General features: G+C 36.5%; 1 long non-coding RNA gene across 1 annotated transcript; it reads left to right on the forward strand.

Moving 5' to 3' along the window:
- Positions 1-460: 460 nt before the first annotated feature.
- On the forward strand, positions 461-21,867 carry LOC120749352 (uncharacterized). The gene is made up of 3 exons (XR_005699634.1): positions 461-544; positions 20,396-20,447; positions 21,829-21,867. It is a non-coding gene; the product is annotated as an uncharacterized LOC120749352 (long non-coding RNA).
- The last annotated feature ends 2,734 nt before the right edge of the window (positions 21,868-24,601 follow it).

Consider the following 24,601-nt stretch of genomic DNA (forward strand, 5'->3'; position numbering starts at 1 on the left):
CAAAATATTTGCTACAAATAACTCACAGATTTATTTATGATATGACTTTTTTTTATTATGATTTCCACCAACAAAGCATATGACATATTTTGTCAGGATTCTGGATGAATGCTAGAAACTAGCTAATAAGTTAAAGGTTATTTACGTTGTCTCATTTATCCCTTTAAATATATTACCACCTCACATGAGTAATATTTATTTTCAAAACCTCATGCCAGCTATTCTGCTACTATGCCTCATTAGCAAAAATAACAGGAAGGAGACATTAAATAAAGAATTTTAATATACAGAAGCAGAGCGTGACAATTATCTGTTCAGGAAAAGCAATCCTGAACAAACGCACCATCCCAGAACCACAGAAGTGCTGAGGCTAGGATGTACCTCTGGAGATCATCTAGTCCAACCCCCTGTCTAGAATAAGGTCATTCTTCTGCAGGAGGCTGCTCAGGGCTCATGTCCAGTTGGTCTGTGAATATCTGTTAGGATGGAGACTCCACAACCTCTCTAGTTGTTCCAGTGTGTGACCACCATCACAACAAAAAAGGTTGGTTTGGTGTTTTTTGTTTTATTGTTTTGTGGGGGTTTTTTTTTGTTGTTTTGTTTTGGTTTTTTGTTTGTTTGTTTTTCTGGGTTTTTGTTTGTTTGGTTTGTTTTTTCTTTTTACATTTAAACAAAATTTCTTGTATTTAAGTTCTTGTCTGTTGTCTCTCATCCTGTAATTGACTAACATAAAAAGTCTGGCACCATTTTCTTTGTTCCCTGTAAGCTCCAGTAATAACATGCTAGTTTTCATATGCATATTCTTCGTATTTCAGCAGCAACCAGGCTGAGGCACAAAAACAGATCAGGAAAAAAGGGGGCAAGTAGTAGCTTAAGTATTCAGATTAATAATAAAGAATAGTCAAATAATGACGGAAGTTAAACAGCCTCTCCTTTGCTTATTAGGCTTATTAGCATTTTTTTTCCCTGCAACAGCTTTGGAAATGTGACAGCCTAAGGAAGAAAAAACTCTTCTGGTTCTCTTTCCATTACCCTTACATACTGTATTGGTTTAATAGCTGTCCTAATGAAGGCAGGAAGTACCAGGCCTTGTGTCGAGTCAGCTTCCTAACATTGCACACTACATGATTTCCATTGGGTACACCAATACACAAATTACATTTGAAATGCTTGTGTGTGTTTGTGTAATTACTAATATGTGCCAGAGCGGAGTAAGTATGGCACTCAAGATGTGCCTGTATTTGCTGTTCTTGAAAAAAATATAAAATCATTGGGCTGACATGAATGCTAAAAAAAGAAATAATGAGATAGGTAGCACTGGGAAGATTCTTATTTCTGTTGAAGCTTGTAGTTATCTTAGGAAATAATAAAAAAGGCAAAACCAACATAGAAAGGTCCATCAGTAAAGACCAAAAGTGGCAAGACTGTATGAACCTTATCAGTACCATAAGGAAGTGTAAGTAGGACATATTCTTGACAATTCAGCCAGGGAAAAGGGAATTACACACTGGTATACCAACAAGGTCCTTTTCCAGCAGCCTGAAGAAAAGAGATAAATAAAGGGAATGTTATTGCATTTAAAGGAAAGTAGCAGAATTTCTAGTAAAAGAAATGCAGTTTACTTCCCTGAATAGAAAATTAAAAAAAAAAAAAAAAAAAAAAGTTATCATATCCTCCTTCTACACTTCTCAGATTGTATTTCTTCTTCCAGTACTGAACTGTACAACTTAAACTCGTTCATCACTTCTGTGGTGAAGCAATCTATCCAAATTTAGGCTGTTCTAGAGTATAAACTCCTAGCAGAGGTTTATGTCACTGTTGAAAAATACATGGCCTTGAATTCTGTACTATTGAACTGTTTTGTTTATATTTAAAATAATTTCTGTTTTTTCAATTATCACAAAATACGTATTTCTAATTACATTTTTAGCACACACATTTTAGGAATCTAAAATATTTAAAGTGTTCTAGTTAAACACAGATTTCTTTGAAACGGCATGAAATCTTTCTGCCTCTTGGTTATTTTCTTTTCCAGCACATCCCAGAAACAATTAAGTTTTTTCTATAATCAGTTCCAGATCCTTTCTCTATTGCTTCCACTAAATCAGAGCTTGTCCAGATTAACTTCCCTTGTGACACCCTCTTGTTTGAATCTGTGCAAATTTGGAGAAAATATTTTCCTCCTATTACATTCGGCACATTTTCTACTAGTAACATTTCTTCTGTAATATGCACCTTTAAAAGTGAAAGTCTACTATAATTGGAAGGTACTCGGAGCTATTAGCATTTCTCATAATATTTCAATTTTCTGTCACAAATAGGAGTATATAGAATATTTTTTCAACTATACTTCTTTACTATTCTTCCCTAAAGATATTTGAAACTGCCTTTTGTTTTATTTATGCTAAGTGCTTGGGTTTTATTATTGCCTAGATGTCATAGAATCCTAGTACTTTTACCTTCATATCTGTCTTCTCTGAAAGTATATATATATATATAGCTACTCTATTTCATTCCTGGTTTTGTTTGGTTTTGTTTTCTTTTGGGTTTTGTTTTGGTTGGTTGGTTTTTTTGTTGTTGTGGGGGGTTTTGTTTTTTTTTTTCTTTCTATTCATCTGTTACCCCCTTAAATGTCTGATGTGACATTTACAGCTTGTAATTCAGATTTCAACATTTTGTAGTCTTGGGACACAGATGGAAGGGATAATTTAGATGCTGTTTCCTTTTCCCAAGTGATTAAGATCTTTAGCCACTAAAATTTTAAATTCCCTGCCCACATCTCCCTCTTTTGCTATGCTTTGGTTGAAGTCTGATTAGTTGATAGCTTTGAATGGATCTTGCAAGTTCGTAAGGGTTGGTGTTCTGGTGAATATATCAGGGCAATCGTTTTACAGGATTACAGGTCAGCTCCCTGAAAGGTAGGGGTATGTTTGTTGATTCTTCCCAAAGTTAAACCTAATGAATGAGACCACAGATAGGGGATAACATACCTTTCAATCCACTTTATTGGTTTTTTTTCATAGATTTCAAATTTCATAGGGGCACAGTGGACCTGCATACCTGGACAAAGATCATGCAATATGAGCTCTTGTCAAAATCTGTATCCTAAACAAACTGTTACGCAATACTCTAAGGGGTACAGTTTTCGAGCACACAGTGTGAGGAAGATGACAATTTTAGTCCCAGTATTGTATTAGTTTGAAATGTATATAATGCCAGCTTGTATCTTACCTTTATACAAGCAGTTAAGTTTCTTCTGTTGTACACAAAATAACATTAAAGTAGCTTTGATAGAGGGTTATAATGATATACATATATATTTAGGTTATTACATGACTAAAATAATTTTGATATCAGTAGTAGTGGCATAATGTTCCAGAAGAAAGCACACTGTAGTATACTTCAGAAAATAAACCAGGCTTACTTTTTAATATTTATTTATTTATTTATTTATTTATTTATTTATTTATTTATTATTGTGGTGGTGTGCAATTGGTTTTATTTGTTTTATATGAGTTTAAATACGTTTTTATGTAATGGTTTGTTCCTTGTACCCCCCCTATCTTGTGTAATGGTTTCAACTTGTTTACAGTTAAGAGATCTCTGTTTGTTTTATGTCAATCACCCCTTCCCCCTTGTCCCGAGTTGTCAATCCCCTCTCTCTCCCCTTGGGCACCCTGTCTATCACTCCAGGACCCTTCCCTGGCTTCTGGAAAGCTCCAGGGAGGGCGTCGAGTGATAGGCTGGGGCCCTGGAAATCCCCTCCCGCCATTTTGTGGTTGGTTCCTTGTTGCGAAGTTTACACCCCCAGTTGAGCCCATCTTTTATGTAATTGGCTGACCGGTTGTCGCCACCCCTGTTTACACCCTCCCTTATAAACTCTTGCACAGCTGCTCTCTGCGCTCTTCTGGGCAGCAGGTGCAGAGGTGCAGAGCTCTGTGCTCCCCCTACAATAAACTGGCTTATACCCTGCACAGAAGAGTCGGCCCTTCCTTTTGCTGATGTGGTCGCGTTCAACATCTGCCGCCTGTCGCTGTGTTGGGGGAAAAGACCCCACTGGGAGGAGGTGGCTTGCGTGGCTTGCCGACCCGACCTTCGACGTTGCTGCAGTGTCATGGGAACTGAGCTAGCCTGCAGTAGCGATGGTCAGTGCTCACTCACTAGAAAGGCACTGCGACATATTATTATTATTATTTCGGGATTAATTTCCCATACTTTTGTATATTGCCACAGCTTATATAAATTTATTAACTGAAAATTACAATACTGTCAGGTACAGATCCAGAGACCTTAAAATCTTCCTATTTTAAAGTGAGTTTCCCACTCCACACGTCATTCTGGAATTACACCTTCAGAAGGATCTAGTCTTGGATGGAGGGGTTTACTTGGACTTCAGAACCTTGGAAACAAAAGTGTTGTAGACTTCCAGTTGTTTCCCTGTAAAGTAGATAAAACTGGCTGCAAAGAATAGAATGCTTTGATGAAGGAAAAGCCAAATAAGCAAATTTTATTTTATTGCTCTTCTGCATGCTGCAGCCAAGTCCTGGGGTGTAAAACTGTCTAAGTATCAATGAATAGTGAAGGTCAGGGATTTCTGCCAACTTCTACCAGCTTAAAATCTGGCCTGAATGAAGTTATATCTTCTTGTTCATATAAGGGCATACTTGGATCATATTATGCTTCAAATAAAGGCTGCTTAATTTTTTTTCAATCTGCATGTATTTTTTTCCCCTAGAAATTATAAGGTAAATGAAATTGAGGTAAAATTTCTGAAGCCAAAGGGACTGAATATATTTGCCTCATCAAAATTTGCAGGTTGTTGATGTATATCCCCAAAATATACGTCCTTGTTAACACTAGAAAACTGTAGGTGGAAGGCACTTTTCCTCTCTTTTTAAAGCCTAAATGATGCAGCTGTGTTTGATTGGGCAGCATGTGGGCTGGTGTTGAAATAGGGATGTGCTGCCCTTTCTCTGACTGCCTGCTTACAGAATCAACTTTTGTTTAAGCTGTCACTCTAGGGATGAAGGGATGTTGCAGACTCCCTATCATCTCCAATTTCCATAGCAGTAGCACTGAGAAATCCCCCCCAAGCAAGAACAGCTGTGCTGCTAGAAGCTGCATAAACAAACCTCTTAGTAAGGCTGTTCTGTCTTCCATGCAAGTTGAAGGGAAGCTGAATGGCAGAACACCATGGCAGTGCTCATCTCTAAGTGGCAAAAGAAAGGTGAAACATGATTAAATAAAACATGCTTAACAACAGACTCATTCAGCCATCTTTCTAATACAGCAAGACATCAGGGTTTTGCAGTCACAGTGGCAGATATAATAAACTGGTTAATCCATATTGTTTGAATCTGGTGTCTGAGAGGAAGGATTTTCTTGGGAAAAAATTTTCAGTTTCTTCACTGATCGCTTAGCTGTGATCTCGTTTGAACTCAAAGCTCTCTTGTAGGCAGAATCATCCCTCGAGGTACAAGCATGGCTTTCTTCTGCTGCTGTCCTGGTTGGAGGTAATGGCAAATATTCAGACTAGGGCTTATGTAGCAGAGCTAGGGCCTTCTTGTAGAGCAGAGGCCACCTGAGTGCCAGCATATCCACTTCTGAATATTTTAATTATATTAAAGCTTTTTCTGGACCAAAACAATCAATTTACTATCTGTATCATTCTCTTATGCGCTGTTCTGGCATTGAGGGTGAGGGACTCTTCAGGAGCAGAGAGAAAGATATCTATTAACTGATAAGGCTTATAAGGAAAAATGTAAGTAATCTTGAGGGGGAGGGGAGGGGCAGGGGAAGAAGGTGAAAAAGGCAAGGCAGAGGGACAAAGAAGACTTTGTATCAGAACTCCTCTGTGTTGCTCCTGTAATTTGCTATTCCTGCTGTGATGCAACTGCAGCTAAAAGTTGCTTTTTGATGAGGTTATTGGGTTCAGAGAACACAAAGTCAAGAGCACACAATTATTTCGCATGTTTTTTTTCTATCTGCCTACATCCCTACAAAAAAGGCATCTTTCTTAAATGTGCCATTATACATCAACTGTGCATTTTGAATGTCCCCATGGTGCTGCTGCTGCAGACACTGAATCTTTCTGACCACAGGCAAACAAGAAGCATTTCCTCTGGGACGATGCAGAGCACCAGTGGGAAGTCTTTAAAACTATGTAGAATAAAAGAAATTTTAGATTAAACACAATGAGGGCTCAAATTAGGCAGAGGTGACTGATTCCTCTCACTCTGTGCTAGAGTAGCAAAGACTGCTCCTGGGCCCACCCTGGCTGCTCTCTGGCTCTCAAACCCTGGGAGATGCAGCTTTTTTGAGGACTTGCAATTATCTTTCAGGGACTGAAGTGAGCATTCAAATACAGTCATCTCAAAGAGCTGAATTCATATCGGTCCTTCCATTATCAAGTGTGGCTTTGTCTTTAAGGTTCTCCTTGAAAATATACTTAGTAACTTTGTTTTCCTAGCCACACTCTGTTAAGCCTTAAAAACCAGTAATGCATTTACTTATTTTAGCTGTTTTTAAACCAAAACAGAGTGGTTCTACATCATCAATCATATGAATGGTCGAAGCGCATTACCCCAAATCAGTTTTGATTTCTTTGCCCTCTAATAAATTACATGGGTTTATGAGTATTTAGGTGCCTTGATTTAAAAAATTTTCTAAAATATATCTTTACTGTTCATGTAAGTCAGTTTTTAACAAGAATCTTTGGGGCTTTGTGACCAAGTCAAAACATGGTGTACAGGCAAGGGAGATTACTTAGAGACTAGTATTATCTGCAGAAAATATCTGTCTTGGTCTGAAACCAGTAATTATCAAAAAAAATACTTCTGGGTTATATACCTTTTTGTAGTGTTCAGAAAGTATGTTGCAGGAAGGAATAAATTCAAAAGCGAGTAGGAAAGGAAGACAGTAACTCTGTATATGCTGTGAATAGTTTTTCCATCATTATTCTGATGAGCATGTAGTCCATTGATAGGGATTTTTGAAGGTTTTTCTGCTAAAGAGCTGTAAGATGCAATTTAACTACTTTCATCCCTCAGCCTATATCAAATAAAAGGTTATGAGATCAATGATGTCTCTCATACCCCTCCTCATGGAAGAACGGCTGCCTCTAAAGTGAAGTTGCTTCATCTTGCAAAGGAAAATAGGAAGGGATGTATATGTTTTGGATTTTTTTTTCCCCCTAGGGAGAAACAAGATTGCTATTGCAAATTCAGGATGATGGAGTCTGAAATTAATTTAAAATGGCAAATTTCTTACTTTTCATTATGCTATGAAAGTATTTTCTCTGAAAATTCTCCATGACAGGCAGTATCACTTGTAATGATGGATGACTTCACTCAAAGGGTGGTAAAGCACTGGCACAGGTTATCCAAAGAAGCTGTGAATGCCCCATCCCTGGAAATGTTCAAGACCAATTTGAATGGGGCCCTGGCAACCTGACCCAGTGGGTGACACCCCTACCTGAAGGTGATTTTTGAAAAGAAAGAAAAACAAAATGAAAACAAAACCAAAAACACGGGGAACAGCCAGAGTCAAACACCTTCTTCACAGAAGTAGTGGTGAATGTTCCATTTATTGAGGGTACACAGGGTTCTTTTATACATATATCATTCTTGTGCACTAGCTGTTCACGTGGCATTTTACTACTCGCTACTGGCTAGTGTTATCTGCATAAGCATTCCTTTGCAGTTACCTGTTTACACTTTGTTGAGGGAAAAAGCTGGTTCTCAGGCTCAGTGTCATGGTTCTCAGGCTCAACGTCCTTGACAGTGCTAAAACAACAGAACTTTCCCAGCACTTTCAGGCCTCTCTGTGTCTGTCTCCAAAAATCCTGCTACACCTACCCATGGCAGAGGAATAACTGGATGATCTTTAAGGTGCTTTCTAACCTAAACAATTCTCTGGTTCTATGATTTAATGAAATCAAAAGAGTATGGGGCAGAAAAAAACTGCATTCACTCCACACACTTCTAGGCTGATATCTCCTAATACGTTATCTTTCAGCCTTATGGCAGTTACTTACTTAATCATTATTTATTCTTTCTATTGTGTGTCAAGAAAGTTCTAACTTTGTTTTGTAATTAATCACTTCATAGGTACATAGAGGTTAATAATTCTTAAGAAATTAAGACTGAAAATATGAGCAAAAACAATGCAAAACAGCATTCTGATCATGTTTTTGAAGGGATCTCAGGGTTAAGTTAAAAATCAATAAAACATATGATGATAGCTGAATGTGAGTTTTGCAGACAAATGAAATTATTAATGCAACATGTTGGTGCACGAAGTAAACAAAAAGTTATGACAGATAATTCAGTAACAAAATATGTGTTAATATATACCACTGTATTCATAAATTTTAATAGAACTATTTATCACAGCAAGAACTGTTAAGGAATTCTGTAGGCTTTCTGCCACTGTGGTAAGATGAATGACGAATCTGATGCAATGCAGAGTTTTTTAATAATTTATTGGGTCATGAGTTATGGTTTTATTCAATTGAATATTATTAGATGGGTTTGCCCCAGGCAGTGAGCATGGTATATGAAAAAGAAAAATAGATTAAGCAAACACTCGATGAGTTTAATAATTTCAAATAGGGCAGAGGATAAAGGCACTGACAGATTTGTCATTAATCCAGCAGATGTTTTTACCTGCACACAACATAATCACAAGGTGAGTGTTGTCAGTGAAGCCCTGAAAGTATGATGATAATAATTAATAGTCTGCATAATCTATTACTTTCGCACAACTGATTTATTTTCTCCATGAAAAACAACAAGTGAGGGAACAGAGGGTAGAAGGTCTTTTCAGGAATGGTGACATAAGAATATTTTTCTTCATCCCAAATCCTTATATCTATTTTTGATAAAATAGTGCCATTCAGCACAATGATAGCTGGTGGTGATTTTTCCTGATGGAGAATGGAATGAATCATCATTGCTGCACTTTGTCCACATTCTAATGATGTCTCACCACAGAGACTATCCATCAAATTTTTATCAAGAATTGTTATCACTGGCTTCCCACTCAAAGCCTTACCTGTAAGATGCAACCAAGTAAATTTTTCTATAAAAAATATTAAGCTTCTTTGAGAAGAGAGAAGGGACCTGAACTATAATAGAATAAGATGTATGCCTTCTGTGCTGTTCAGATAAATATAGGCAGAGGTCAAGGTGGTAAAAGACAGATCTTGGCACCTGCAAACTTTAGATTTATTAATTGCTTTATTATTATGATATGACTCTTGACTTACCATAGAGCTGCTTTTTCAATGTCAAGTCAAAGAGCCGTGTCTCCATTACGTAATTTTCTGTTCTTCTTGATCATTGTCTCAGTCATATAAATGCCATAAGAGCGTTTTCATGTTTCATTCGTAGTTATAATTATTCAACAGTTGATTATACTTTTTTAAAATATGTATCTGAAACTGCTTTTCTAGAAAGAAACAAACATGCAGTTCATGGAACAACACTTTGCCTTTCACAATTACTCTTGGGGTACGTAGGAAGTGTTTGACAAAGCCCAAGTTAATATTAAAGTCTCCTAGTCAATGCCTAGCTATGAAAACAGCAAATTACCCTATTTTTTTCTCAGTTTCTTGTGGGAAGTTCCAACAGCTGTGCTAATGCATCACTTTATGCACATCTGACATTTCCTGAATAGTGATTCATTCCATGGCTTTCAGCACAGCATCCAGACCCCTGAGTAGATCACAGAAATAGAAATTCTGGGGACCAGTATAGAGGAACTGAATCACATTTATGAGAGGGGGGAAAAAGTCAGTTCCTTTCCTTGGCCAGAAAATTATACTCTTTTTTTTTTCTTTTTTTCCTTTTATTTTCTTTTTTCTGTTAAAGACTTTCATTGATGAAATTCCACTCATGATTAAGTACTTTGCTCTTAAGCAAAGAGAAGAAGGAGGTTGTCATTAGGTCATTAGAGTTAACCTTTCTGTATGTTTGATATTCTGAAGGTATCAGTTTTAAAAGCTACCTTTTCTATGAGTACTGTTTGTAGCCTATGAGGTGGGAATACTTTTTCTTTCAAATTTTGCTTTATTGAATGTTTTAATGACTTTTTCTCTTCAGAATGGTCAAAGAAATATAAAAATACTAATTTCATCTCCCTCTTCCATCAGAGTAGTTGATAGCTTAGGGAGATTTGTGATGTAGTGTTTAAGTCTCTAAGTTGTTAAACTACAGTCTGCCTTTCTTTCTCAAGTGCTGTAATAAAAATGGCAAGGAATTTGCAGACTGAAGATATATGACTCACAAGAAAAGACAACTTCACTGTGTTATCCAGTCAGAATGGATGCAAGGTTTCCATACCCTGAACATCGGAATTGTTAATGAACATTTCAAGAGCAGGTTAGCTGCTTAATGACTCTATAGATCACATCTGCCATTCCACATCAATGGCACCTGCTGCAAGACTCTCTAACTATTAAGAAAGGAACCATAACTGCCAAAATGAAAAAAAAAAAAAAAAAAGGCAGTGTTTGCCTGGATTAAAGTACCTCTGGGGACAGATGTATACTTCTAAGCTGTTGGAAAATAAGAATGAAATTCTTAATAAGAATGAAAATAGTAACAACAATGGTATTAGTAATCATGATTGCATATAAATGTTTTATTCAGAACTTAAAAATTACCTTACTATCTATCCTTGTGTTTCCTTTGCTGCCTTTACTTTCCTTTAAAAGCCTGTTTCCAGAATAACTCTTTTATATCAGTATGTATGTCTTCTCATTTTTTAAAATATTTGATGATATTCATGCAAGCATTCATCTTCAGTCTGTTACCTTTTTGTGTCAATATGTTATTTTAAATATATATATATATATTTAGCTAAAGGAGGAGGGAGGGGAAAAGTAGAAAAATGCCTGGAGCTAGTAAATGGGAGAGTTAGGATAGAATGCAATGTGGCAGCTTAAGTTTGCTGCTGCTGTGCATACAATGTAAAATGGTCATTAATGTTATTCAGTAAGGAGACTTGCATAAAGCAATTAAATGAACCCTAGGGATACCTGTCAAACTGCCATATACTCATTAGCAAGGAATTCACCAAGTAAAGCTGTCAGTCAGAGTCTGACATTCTGAAATCCTTCAAAAAGTGTTAAGCATTCATAACTCTGCTAGTAATAACCTGGCGACAGTAAGATAAGCTGGCCTTCTACAGCCTCAGGGCTCTTTTGCAAATGACACTGCGATATGACTCAGTACCCTTACGTTTGAAAGAATGTAGTTCATTTTTTGGTTTGTTCAAGAAAGAATCAAAGACATGCTTTACTCTTCCCTGCAGCAAGTATGTGTATTTTCCAATTTGTAAATAAAGAGAATATTGGGTTTTGGTGAACTGCAGTGGATATTGACCATTCTGTGCAAATCAGCTTAGCAGACATGTTAGCTGTGGTAATTTACATTGGATAAAGATTTATCTGACACTTTTCTTTTTTTCTCTTTTCTGAACAAATAAATGTATAAACATAAAAGCTATATGAGACAGTTTAGCCATTGATGCTGAAAGCTCAGTTTCAGTAAATCAAGTCCTCGCTGGAATTAAGGTCACTTGTAGTAATTACTTTAAACAGAGAGCTAGTAATGATCAGAAAATGGTCATTGCCTAATCTAGCATATTATCACTGTCATTTCCAAAGTGCCTATTAACAATAGTGTCTTTATGCCAACTGTGTAATTTAGAATCATTAAATGCATACAAAATACTTCTTGCTCTCTATTGTTCCACTAAGTAGAGTTTAGGTTTTTTGTTTTCTATTTCAACCTTTGTTTTTTTCTCTTTCATCTTTCTTATACTTTCCTTTTTTCTCTTCACTTCTTCTTTTCTTTTTTCCATGTCATCTTTTTCCTTTTCTTCCTTTATTCCTTTGTCTTTCCTTTTCTCTTTTTTCATTCTTTCTTTGATTCTCTTCCTCTCTATCAATTTGTTTCTTTGTTTGTTCTTTATCCTTCTCCATTCGTCTCTCCTTTATTTTTTTTCCTTTCCACTGCCTTTTGTTGTCCTAGCTCTTCTTTTGCAATTTACTATTTGTTAATTTTGAAACGCTGTTAAAAGAAATCTGTTGCAAACTTTTCCCTGGTGGAGGAGCTTGTAGGAGACCAAAGTTCAAGGTTAACCCATTTCAAGACAGTCAATCTCATATGACTTTGTAAATCTAAATGATAAAAGGTGAATGTCTAATTAAGGACCAGACACCTGAACTCTTTTTGTAGCCACAGAGGGAAAGTAACATCTATAGAGTTTCAGTCAACTCATACTAATCAGATTGCCCGATCTGGGTCAAAAAAAACATCCCTGGAAGATGTCTCTTTCTTTCTGCTGTGTATGAAAAAGGCTTGGATAAGTAGTATAGACTCAATTGTCCAGACATGAGGTAGACATCTGAAGTTGAGTAATTTTAAACGCACCTTTTGTAACTCCTTTGTGTTCAATGGCTTGGGAAATGAATTAAATCCTTGTTCCTCTCTCATCATTAAGCTGATAATTTTTCACTCTGTTTATGTCTAAAACTTCTAAAGTTATTTTCCCTTGTCTTAGCTTCTCATCATTTGGGAATCCTTTAACTTTGATCTATCCTTTATTAAAGAAGATTTTTAATTTAGCCAATAACTGGCATTAATTGAGTAAAGATGTATAGACCTTAACAGTGTCTGATTAGTGGATTTGTTATTTCCCGTATATAAGTGTGGACATAGTAATTCAAGCATAAGGAACAGTTGGAAAATACTGACAGCCACAATTTTAATAAATACTTTGAGTTAATATTCATAGTTCAAAGTTCTTGTGCTGTTCTTCAGATATTTGTGATGAGGGACCTAATTATTAAAGATTGATTTTGAAAATCTGGACCCCACTGATTGCCTAAGATAATAGAACTGTGCCAAAACAAGAATTAGAATCCAGATTTCTCAGCTACCAGAAACTGGAATATTGATATGTAGGTAGCATGATGTAAGGTGCATTTGCTTTCACATCTCGATAAGTTGTTGGGGGTTAGGTTCGTTCCTTTTTTTCTCATAGAATTTTTCCCCATAAGCTGCTAGGAGATTAAGTAATGGTGCTTAGATGGTGCTTGACCAACACAAAGGAAGTGGCCAAAAGTCGGAAGTCAGGAGGGGGAAGATCACGCAAATTTTGGGGCAGGAAAGGGACAGAGCTGGGGGCAGTTTTTGGTTCTTCTTGCTCTTGGCATCAGAGAGAAGAGGCCAAGCTTACTGCGGGAGTTCACTGTCACCAAAAAGTCCAATCCTAAAAAAATCTACCATCATCTACTCTTGTGCCCAGGAATTCTGAGCTTCTTCACCTGCACTGCTGGAGCTGGGCCAGCCCAGTCCAGCCATCGCAGCTTCTTCAACACTGCTCTTTGTGCTATGCTGTAGCCCTGCACCCCCCTGCCAGCTGGGACATCCCACCCCACCTGCCTGGGACATCCCGCCATTCCAGCCACCAGCCCAGGAGTTTCCACCATTCCAGCTCGGTGCTCTCGGAGTCCCAAGAGATCAGACTGCCCGGGGATTTGTTTCACAAAGCCCCTTGAGATTCCTGGTTCTCTTTATTATTAATGCTGTAGTGGTTATTGTTTGCTTGCCTTGTTATACATACTAGTGAATAATTGTTATTCCTTCCCCCATACCTTTGCCTGAAAGCCCTTTTAATTTTCAAAATTATAATAACTTAGAGGGAGGGGATTTGAATCCTCCATACCTAGAGAGGCCCGGTTCTTCCCTAGCAGATACCTGTCTTTCAAACCAAGACATAAGACATACCAGAGTGAAGGGTGGAGACTGCCATAAAGAATTTCTTAATAAATATCAGTGCAGTATGAGGTAAGTAGATTGGTGACTAGTGCATTTAATTCTTGTCTATTACTATGTAATTCAACATTTTGGGTCATGAAGGGATGAAAGTTAACGAGCACTAGTAATCAGTGTTTCCAACCATGATGTAGGGTTTACTGCTGAATTAAAAAGTTGATCGAAATTGATCCACTTGTCTTGCTTTTTGAAAATGTGTTAGCCTTCTAACATGAATATTTAGCATGTCGCCAGTTGAAAATAGTAATAAATTCTTTCCTGAAACACTGCATCTCATCTCCAATGAAATTTGACTAGTTTTATGTCAGCAATTTTTCAAGGTAAACTGTTTGCATTCCTCTGCAATTAAAATGTGGGGTTTACTTCATAGTGATCTCCCTAAGGGATTTTAATGTCTATCACCACTATAAATGCATGTTTCCTAGACAGTAAACAAGAATAGCATTGTTTTCTGCTGAAATAATCACTTTTAGAGAATGAGATTTCAGTTTGTTTTAATCCTTTTAGCCTACGGCTGTTCTCCCTCAGTCATTATAGCTCTAACTTAAGTTTATTTTGTGCAGCACATGTATCTTTCTAGTCCAATCCATTCCCACATAATTTTTCACCATCAGTCAAGCTTAGCTAGTAGAAAACAATGAAAAAGATGTTGCTTTAAGCACTGGTGAGTTTTCTATTACATCCCTCATTAAAATAGAATTAAAAATAGATAACATTATAGGTGTGTGTGCTGGTATGTACAAAGCCCTACAAATACAATTTCCAGACACTTAAACCAGCAATTCTTGATTTTCTTAGCTGCTGTTGGTTGTCTCTATTCCAGATATGATCTCTGCAGCAATCTGATAGTGATTGATCTGTTTTTTGGGGGATTTTTTTTTGGTAATTAAATTTTAACTTTTATTTGGAAGATCTTGGTAAAATCAAAGCATAAACTGGTTTTACAGAATGGTCATGAGGAAGCAAAATTCTGCCTGAAGAGATGCTGTGGTCTTCTATAGCATGATTATCTGCTTGATGAGTTGTCTTCATGCTTGTAACCTGCCTTTTGGCCAAGTGCCAAAAATGTTGCAACACTGAATAAAAGGTCAACTCCAATTATTTTTAAGCTTGGATAATGAATTATCACTTAGCCCCAAAATTCTCTAAGATATTTTCAGGGTTTTTTTTTATTAGTTTATGTGTGGTTGTGGCACTAAAAAATAGTCTAAAATCTATGTCTGTGTTGTACTCTCAGAAGGATTAAATGTACCTGGAAAGGAGTGGTATGTTGTCCCACAGACACCAAAGGGAGCAGTCTTAGCAGCTACAAGACTGGGCTTTAAAATTAAGCTCTAAAACTGGGGCAGGATTATAAACCCCAGAAAATGTGTACAAAACAATAATGTATATAAATCTTTAGCCTTATCCAGCAAAATCTTCATAAAACAATAAGGTTTTTGAAACCAGAGAAATGGGCAAAGGCACTCAGAGTAGTGCTGCTATAGCACTGAATTCAGAGTCTGCTTCAGGGTTTTCCTTAAATACTAAAGTTAATGTAATTTCTTAGGCTTTATGAGCAACTACTTTTTTATTTTCTTTTATTGTCTTTTATTTTCGCCCATGGCAATTCAATATTTTGGAAGCATGTTTAGTTTTCACATGTAAAGACAGCACATTAAGTATTTAGATCAAAATAATTGCTTGGTCCCTACTCATTCAGACTAAAGTCAGCAGTAATAAAAGACATTAAGAGAGAATATGCTTTAGGTTTCTTTCATTAAAACTTCCATTAAAATATTCTTTCTTCTTTTTTCCTTTTTATCATAATTCCTTGTCTAGGTATTTATCTTTGCTTCACTTGGCATTTTCTTTCAGCAGACGGCTTCCACGTGCTCTCACCCCTCTCTACCTACTCTTTCTCTCACTGTCTCCATCTTTTTTGGAACTTTTTTTCATATTGCGAATTAGTTAATTTTCTCCTAGTCTGAACCCAGCTGAAACTTTTGCATGTCATGGAGGAGAACGCAGCCTACTGCACGGAGAAAATGATGGACTAAAATCTTTGAACATAGGAGAGGAAAAGAGGCTTTTATATCATTGTTTTAGAAGCTACATAAGGCATTTCATTTCAGAAGATGCTGCTTGACCAAAACAGGCTTTCAGCTCTGTGACTGTGCTCAGTTTGCTGGAAAATGAAGCCACTATTTTGAAGATATTTATTTGTTTGTTTGTTTGTCTGTTTGTTTGTCAGGTTTAGTTATGACATCTAAATATTATAATCATTCTTCATTTTCTCTCTTTTCTGGAAATCTAATTGCTGCTTTGACAAAAAAACTAGAAAGTACTTTGAACTTATATTTTACTTTCAAGTTACAAACTCAAATTGTTTCAGACTGATTAATTATTTTAGCAATGTTCATTCTTGAAGGATTCAAAGCATTCTACTGAGATATATGCTTCATCATACTTTCAAGTAAAAGAATTGGAGTTCAATAAGATCTGGAATTAAAGTGAAGACACTTTAAACCCTCCCTTATAATTATTACTCCTTTAAAATTTATACTGTTGTAAACTCTTAGGATTTCTGAGAACTATTCCTCAGAGGTCATAGAAGAAGGAAGACTGTTATTCAGATAAGATAATTCTGTAAGAGATCTGTGAGAAGACAGAAAGAGGTGGATAACTTCAATTCCCATGTACATATTAGCCAGCAGAAGTGATGTCTATAGCAAGAAAATAAAACCTGCACCCTTTCAAAAACAGATGTCCTCTGAGAGAACTAGAGAATTGTGGTTTTTCTCATTGATGACAAACTGATGAGGGACCTGTGACAGAAATGTAAACATTTGTGAATCAAACTTTTGAAGTAATAAAGAAACCCTTCATAACACACTGGGTCTGTCATAAAATCCTAGTATTACCTATAACACCATGAGTCCTGTATTTTTGTACTCCTATATTTGCATCTGTGCTTTACTGCCTTAGAACACATTTCGCTAAGGAAACAGGTCACAGTTATTACATTACAGAACAACAGAGATCAGATGCAAGATTTTGATTTCCCAAGAACCATCCCTTGAAGTCAATCTATCCACCATTCCATATAAAACCTCCATTATTTTTATATGCATGATAAAAATCCCCTCTGCCAAGGTGTTAGGATCTGGTTTAAACCCAGAAGAGCAAAGAAAATTAAGTCTCTCTCTACAAAGTGGAAAGAACTTTGAAGGTTAAGAGTATTCCCAAAAAAAGTGATTAAAATCAAATGAGGTTTAGATATTTGTGCCAAAAACTTGATGTGTTTTATTTAATAGTAAAAGAGGCAAAGTGAAAAGGAAGAGAAAATAAAGAGAAAAAAGAAAAAGAAAAAGAAAAAGAAAAAGAAAAAGAAAAAGAAAAAGAAAAAGAAAAAGAAAAAGAAAAAGAAAAAGAAAGAGAAAAAGAAAAAGAAAAAGAGGAAAGGAAAAGAAAAAGAGGAAAGGAAAAGAAAAAGAGGAAAGGAAAGGGAAAAGAAAAAGAGAAAAGAAAAGAAAAGAAAAGAAAAGAAAAGAAAAGAAAAGAAAAGAAAAGAAAAGAAAAGAAAAGAAAAGAAAAGAAAAAATAAAAAATAAAAAAGAAAAAAGAAAAAAGAAAAAAGAAAAGAGAAAAGAGAAAAGTGTGTGTGAGGGTTGGGGGACAGAGAGAGTGACAGGTGTTTGGTGCAAGCACGTTGCCCATCTGAGGGTCCCAGTGACGTCTCGTTGCTCCCCTCCATCATCTCTTCCTGGTGGTGAGGGACCTCTGCTGCCACTGCCATGCTGCCACACACCGATGAGTACAGAATGCCATGGATTAATATACACTTTGGGGCAAGTGGGAAGGTCCAGGTGCCTCCCTTGCAGGGGCCAGTTTGACTCTGTCCCTTGCAACACTGACGGTCTGTTGCACCATCTCTGGTGCCCTGGTGCAGGGTCTGGGGACCCCTTTGGGGGAGGTTTTGATGGACCATGACACCCCTCTGCTGTGGATAAGCTTTCCCTGGGTGAAGGGCCTCTCAGCTGAGCTGGTCTGCACGTCAGAGGATGGGCATTCACTGCTTTTCACCAGAGACTTCTCAACACACACCTAAAGCCTCTCTCCCCCCACCCTTTGGTGCTGATCATCCTGGTTGCTGATAGCCCTGAGGCTGTGGTCTGCACTCTGAAGGTGTTAAGCTTGACACCTGTGTGAGTGTTTTCTCTGAGCCTTGAGTTTTTACTTTACCTTATCTCCATCATGCAGCAGTTCAGAGCAGTCAGAAGGTCTATTAAAGGTGTGGTGATCTTCTCTGCAGCTTTTGTAAAACTGTTTTCAAAGCTCTTCATGAAGTTTAAGTCACAAACTATAATATTTCAGTCACCGACACAAGGCAGAAATTTAATAAAATCAAAATTCATGAGATAAATAATAGCTCTTTTCTTTCACAGAAGGTTCCTAAGATTACCTTCTGGGTTGTGTGTAACAAATGCCTGAGAGAAGCAGTAGCTGCCAATAACAAAGGGCCTTTAATTTATTTTTTTCATCTCATATGTACAAGTAAATTGTAATATCTGTATATGTAAAAAATATCTCCTCTTTTTGGAGCAATTTGCACTTTCCATATAGAATGCATAACAAATACAATCAATCACTTTAACAAGCAAAAAAAATAATGATTTAAAGTAATTTGGTCATAAGAATTAATGAATTACTTTAAGTAATGAAAAGAGTGAAAAAGAAAGACTGATGTAAAACAAATCATCAAACTGAAAATCATGGAAAATTTACTTACAGCTTTTTAGTAGCCCACAGTTACATAACATTCAAAGTGCAAACAATCTGTTTACATGGGGACATATGAATGATTAAGGTGGAAGGAGGAAAAAAATAGTTCTCAAAATATTTAGTCTAAAACTTGTTAAATTGGCCTTTAATTTGGAGAAAGCTGAACAGATATTAGCAGTGTTTTACAGAACCAAGATAAAGGGGGAAAAAAATCCAAAAACCAAACCAAAACAGCTAAAACACCCAAATCATTATTTTCCTCGCCAGAAAAGTCCCCAGATAGTCAGAGCTGCAATTTCTGCAAACTTTAAAAAAGACATGTTTACTGTGAAACTTTAACTGCAGATAGTAACCTTTATGTCTTTGAGGATGTCTATCTTGAGACACCTTAAATTTATGCATAGTCTAATAACTATTTGAAGAGATTTGGACAAGAAAACTTTTACCAACTTTGGAGAAGTGAAAATTTACACAGTGGGCTAAAATATTCCTGATTGTGAAATTTATTGCTACCGAACTGCAACATATCATGTCCTGAAGAAAGGTAATTCATGGTGCAAAGGGCTTTTTGAAGACAGAAAAACTCATTTTAACTCAGACAATGTCTAGTCAATGAACAAACAATTCTGGAATGACACTACTGATGGTATATACTAGAAAAATACACATGGAAATTGGTAATTATTTTAATTCATACCAGAAGAGTTAAATAAAAATTCAACCAGAGCTCTCTTGTTTTTAACACTTTTTATGCATGTCTCAAAGACAAAAAATTGGCCAATATAGTCCTTTGATGAATTGAAGAGAAGAGATAATAATATTGGAAGTAGCTTTTCATTCAAGGCAATCAATGGATATAAACTAGAGAAGTCAAGAACATTAGGAGGACATTTCTTTTATATAACTGCAATTTGGAAGTAAACATAAGTTTTTTATAATGACACATTTTCTCATTTAAATCAGCCAAATAGACAAAAGTCTTCAAAAGGCAAAATGTCCCTCTGCTGAAAGATCACCTAAAAGTATTCAAAAGCTAACTCTTATAAAACTGAGGGGAAAAAAAAAAAAAAAAAAAAAAAAAAAAAAAAAAAAAAAAAAAAAAAAAAAAAAAAGCTTACATAAACAATAAAATCTTCATTTTGTATTCACAAATTTAAAGATCCAGTGGACTTTAACGGAGTTTATGTGACACACTCAAAAGACAGGATGAGAGCTAATAAAAAGAGTCAGAAATACTCAGTTACCATTTCACTGTCATCTCTCTTTATGCAATTTTGGAGAATTAGGCACCAAAATTAAGATCAAATCCTAATCCCAGTGAATTCAATAAAACCAACACTCATCTGATGATCTCTAAGACTGACCTTTAAAGTTGCCTGTCCCTCCAAAGACTTATTGCTTTTCTCCTGTCAAGACTCCAGTATTTAAATTTACCTATGATTGGGTGTCTGCTCTAGACTTTCAGACCTGACCTATCCTGTCTTTTGCAATAGATAGTCTGTACAGCTACTGCTGAGGTTCCTCAAGCTTAGTGGGTAGGTTTTAGAGCATTACTTCACAAAATACTTCATGAAAGAACATGCTTTGTTCTTTTTCTACCCAAAAGTAAGTCTGAACTGAACAAGTGATTCAGTTCATCCTGAAATAGAACAAACTCTGAAGATGTAGGAATATGGTGTTTTTCAGGGATGGGTGACATTCCAACTAAAATGGTAAATTTTTTTGTACGCTACTTGATACATTTGTTTTAAAGCAGATGTGAGAATTAAATTATGTATTCTTAGTTCTTCAGATTGAAGTCAAAGCAGAGATGAAGAACTGCTCCAGTTTCTTCAGGTAAGTATTGACACTCTTTTCCCAGAGCTGTGCAAAGCATTTAGGTCCCTGTATACCATCTAAGTTATTGTTTCAAAAGTAGAGTGGCTTTAATCCATTTGTTAGTCCTACAGTGAGGAAAAATATATTAATAGAATACTTCTTATAACCTACTGAAGCATTCTGTTCTTTTGTATTCAAATGTGGTTCCACAAAACTCAGAAGAATGTGAAAAACCATTTTGATCACAAAACTTACACTTTTGACAGTTCCGGAGACCATAGAATGTCAACCAAACAATGGGAAAAAAACCATTCCAACACCATAGCATGATACAGAGCAATAAAACTGTTGTATTTTAAAACCAGCTTTCATTGAATATTTGCTTATTTAATTAACATACTGGTGCACAGACTTACATTCTCCAGAAGCTGAATCTACATGGTTAAGAAACTGACTGTTACTACCTTCCATCTCTTCTATAAAAACAATTGAACATATGTGCACTATTCTAAAATATCTGCTAGCAGAGTGCTAAAGACATTTGGCTCAACTTACAGCAGAAGAAAAATAATTACTTCTATTTAAACAATAAACACATTTGCAAGAATAACAGGAAAGTTTCACACTTTTCTGCTTACAGATTGGTTAAATCACAAATACCTTCTGCTTTTCCTTATCTGTAGGGAACAAAAGGTTACGTACTTTCACTGATCCTCTCTATCTATTGCAAACTAAGTTAGACAAAAATGTCAACAACTTAGAGACCAAGAAGCTGGGGAAGGAGCAAGGAGCTCCACGAACCATGAACTACAATGAATACGTTAGCATTAGGGATTACTTCTAAGTTCTGGAATCTGGATAAAATTCTGGTTTGGAGACCAATTCTTTGCCAAAAAGGATCACAGAAACACAGATTAATAGAATGGGTTTGGTTGGAAGAGATCTTGAAGATCATCTATTTCCGACACCTGTGCTGTGGGCAGGGTCATCTTCAACTAGACCACGTGTTATTAGGGTGGTTGAAGTTCCCCAAGAGGATCAGGGTTTTTGAATGTGGCTACTCCTATCTGTCTGTAGAAGGTATCATGAGCTTGGTCTTCCTGGTCTGGTGGGGTGTGGAAGACCTTCACTCTAGTGCCACCTATCCCTGCCCTCCCTTTAACACTGACCCATAAGCCCTTGATGCATCTCCAGGTGAAGTTCCATGCACTCCTGCTGGTCATTGGCACAGAAGGAAACACTGCCTCCTCATTGTCCCTGCCTGTTCTTCCTAAAGGGCCTATAGTATTCCATGCCAGCACTGCAATCACAGGAGCCATCCCACCAGGCCATCATGATACAAATAAGATTGTAGCCTTGCAGGTACATCTCTAATTCCTCTTGTTTATTCCCCATGCAGGGTGCATTTACATCAAGATGTTTAATTTGGGCCTCTAATGAAACCAAATCACTGAATTGAGTGGATGCAATTCCTTTGCACTGTTCTTCAGGTGCTCTCCTGATGACCTGGGATCCATCTCCAGGCTATGGACATCTCTCACAGGCATTGGTAAGAATATAATTGACTTCTAGGAGTAGGTAGAACTGAGGTTCCCCTCCCCTGACAACTTTCTTTTAAAGCTCTATTCACCAACTTGTCAAGCCCATGACTAGAGATACCTTTCATTTTTTGGACAGACAGACGCCATCTCCCAGCAGAAGTTTCTCAATGTGAGTCCCATGGTCTAAGCAGCTGAAACTTTGGCTGTGGCACCAGTCCTGCATCCACTTCTTGATTCACCACATTCAACTGGCCCTTTCAAACCCCTTGCCTTTGACCAGGAGCATTGATGAAAATGTACCTGCACTCCAGAGTTCCTTATGTTCTCAGATGTGCATTCCAGATTTTTACCTTTGATGTTCAAACCAGCCATACTGACATTAATTCTATCTGCTTTATTGTTGGAGTCCAGGGCATTCCCTTGGTCGCCCTGGAGGATCAGAGACCTGGGCAGGGATTTGATTTCAGTCCATGGGAGAGGCTTCTTGCACTGCAGGAAGAATTGCAGGCCACAAGAGTGTGAAAAATAGTAGTTTAGTATATCACAGGGTGAAAAAACAGTGGGTTTGGGATTTTTGGCATTGAAGTGAATGGGGCAAGATGGAGATTTTGGGGCGATGTCTCCTTCTTCTTCCTTCTTGTTCCCTCACTCCATTTCTGCAGTGACGTTGGCACAAAGTAGTTAGTGAGGATTGGGTCAGAGTAAAGATAACCTTTTTAGTAATAGTGATAGACATTGGTAATAAATAGTAAATAAAGAGTACGTAGCAATTAGTATAAAAGATAAGGACAACCCAGAGACAGGAGGAGTCACCAGATGTCCGAGCCACGGCAACCATCTTTTGGACACTGAGAAAATTGTAAGATAAGAACTAATAAACGAAGCATGTAACCTTGAAAACTCCGTCTTTTCCTGCATTTGGCACAGAGCTTTGCAGAGGGCCAGGACTCTAAAACCACCTGAATGCCGGGGAATTTAAACTCCCGCAAAAGAAACCCCCAACAATTGGTGTCGCTGAGTGAGCAGAAACACTTTCTGGTAGGAAATACCACAGAGATTCCTCCAGTGTGAGGAGGGAAGGGAATGACAGAAACAGTTCTATGAAATACTCCCATCCTACTCTGGTTAGACTGTCAATGGTATGACAATCAGAATGTATTACACTTAAATTGTCAGAGCTATGAAGAGGCATACTATCTAACTGAATATGACCTTATCAACCAATGAATCAAATGTAATTTCTATTAAATCTGTGTCTCAGTAGGTTTTAAACTTAATTCAGCAATACAGTAATGAGAAAACGCAAACATTCTTATGGAGTTAAGAGCTTGCAAATTGAGAAGAAACCTCAGTATTTAATCTCCTGTGTACTAACTCTGGTTTATAGATTCTCTCTCAAGCATTTAATGAAAGATACATATTAAGCTTAATCTAAGTAACCACTGTAGCTGACAGAAGTTGGTATTTATACCACATTTAAAGCAAATAGCTCTTTTCACTGAATGCATTCACTGTCTTCAGACTATGTTTTCATAAATCTTAATTAAATTTTTCTAATAAAGAAAAATATGCAATAGAAGCCAGATATTTGGCAAGTCAGTGTTTCTGAAAAGAAACAAAATTAAATTAAGACAAAAAGGAAAAAGAGGCAGATGATTTTAATACTTTATAAGTTTCTAGATGTCTTTCGTTTAACTCCTTGATCAGAGATTAATCTTCTAGAAAATAACTGCTTGTATAACAACAGTATCTGTGTATGGAAGCAATGTTTGTAGAAGCCAACTCTTACCCTGTCTATATTTTCAATTTAAATATCTAAATTATAGGCTAAAGATATACAATTAGTCCTTTTATAAAAACTATAATTTAGAAAGGAAGTAGACTAAGTGCATTCAGTATTCTTAGATGCTTGAATGTACTAGACAGATATAGTAGTTAATTTATTTCTATATTTTTGTTGTTGTTGTTTTGTTTTAAACCAAGAGTTTTTAAATAAATTCAGGAGAAATGTTCTCCTTTTCTTACAGTTCAGAGACAGAGGTTTTGGTCCTGGCTTTTGTTGCATTTGTTGGAAGAGACTGAGTTTCTGCAGTGATTACGTTTCTTTATAGGTAAGATTGGTTACAAAATAGTATAGATTTTCTATTTGTTTTTTTAAATACCAGAAGAGAAGAAGAAAGAAGGAGAGCTGGATGGTGGAACATGCGCTTATGTGTTTTACTGTCATAAAAACTTACATGGCTCAGGTCCATAAACTCAGCCTTTCAAAACAAACCTAAATAAACATTGATATGTTTATGATTTTCAAATAGGCGAGGTTATGTTAGTGGTTCATTAATTTTTGTTCTTACTGCTGTTATGCTTGTTCATCTTTTACCATTTGTTATTATGGGAGTATTAAAAACTCTATAGTTCTGACAGAATCATTCAATTATATCTTCAATTATGAGATACCCGAAACTGTTATTTTTATATTCTGCAGGGTATATTAAGTGTTACAGGGACTTTTCATGAACATGTCAAATTAATATAGATGTCACTTTGTATCACTTTATTAATTACTCAACAACTGTAATCTCTGTTTTAAGTGGATTTTGATTTTTGTTTTGACAAAAATCAGATTAACTTAGA

Source organism: Hirundo rustica, chromosome 1 (assembly GCF_015227805.2).
Source record: "Hirundo rustica isolate bHirRus1 chromosome 1, bHirRus1.pri.v3, whole genome shotgun sequence".
Classification (NCBI taxonomy): domain Eukaryota; kingdom Metazoa; phylum Chordata; class Aves; order Passeriformes; family Hirundinidae; genus Hirundo; species Hirundo rustica.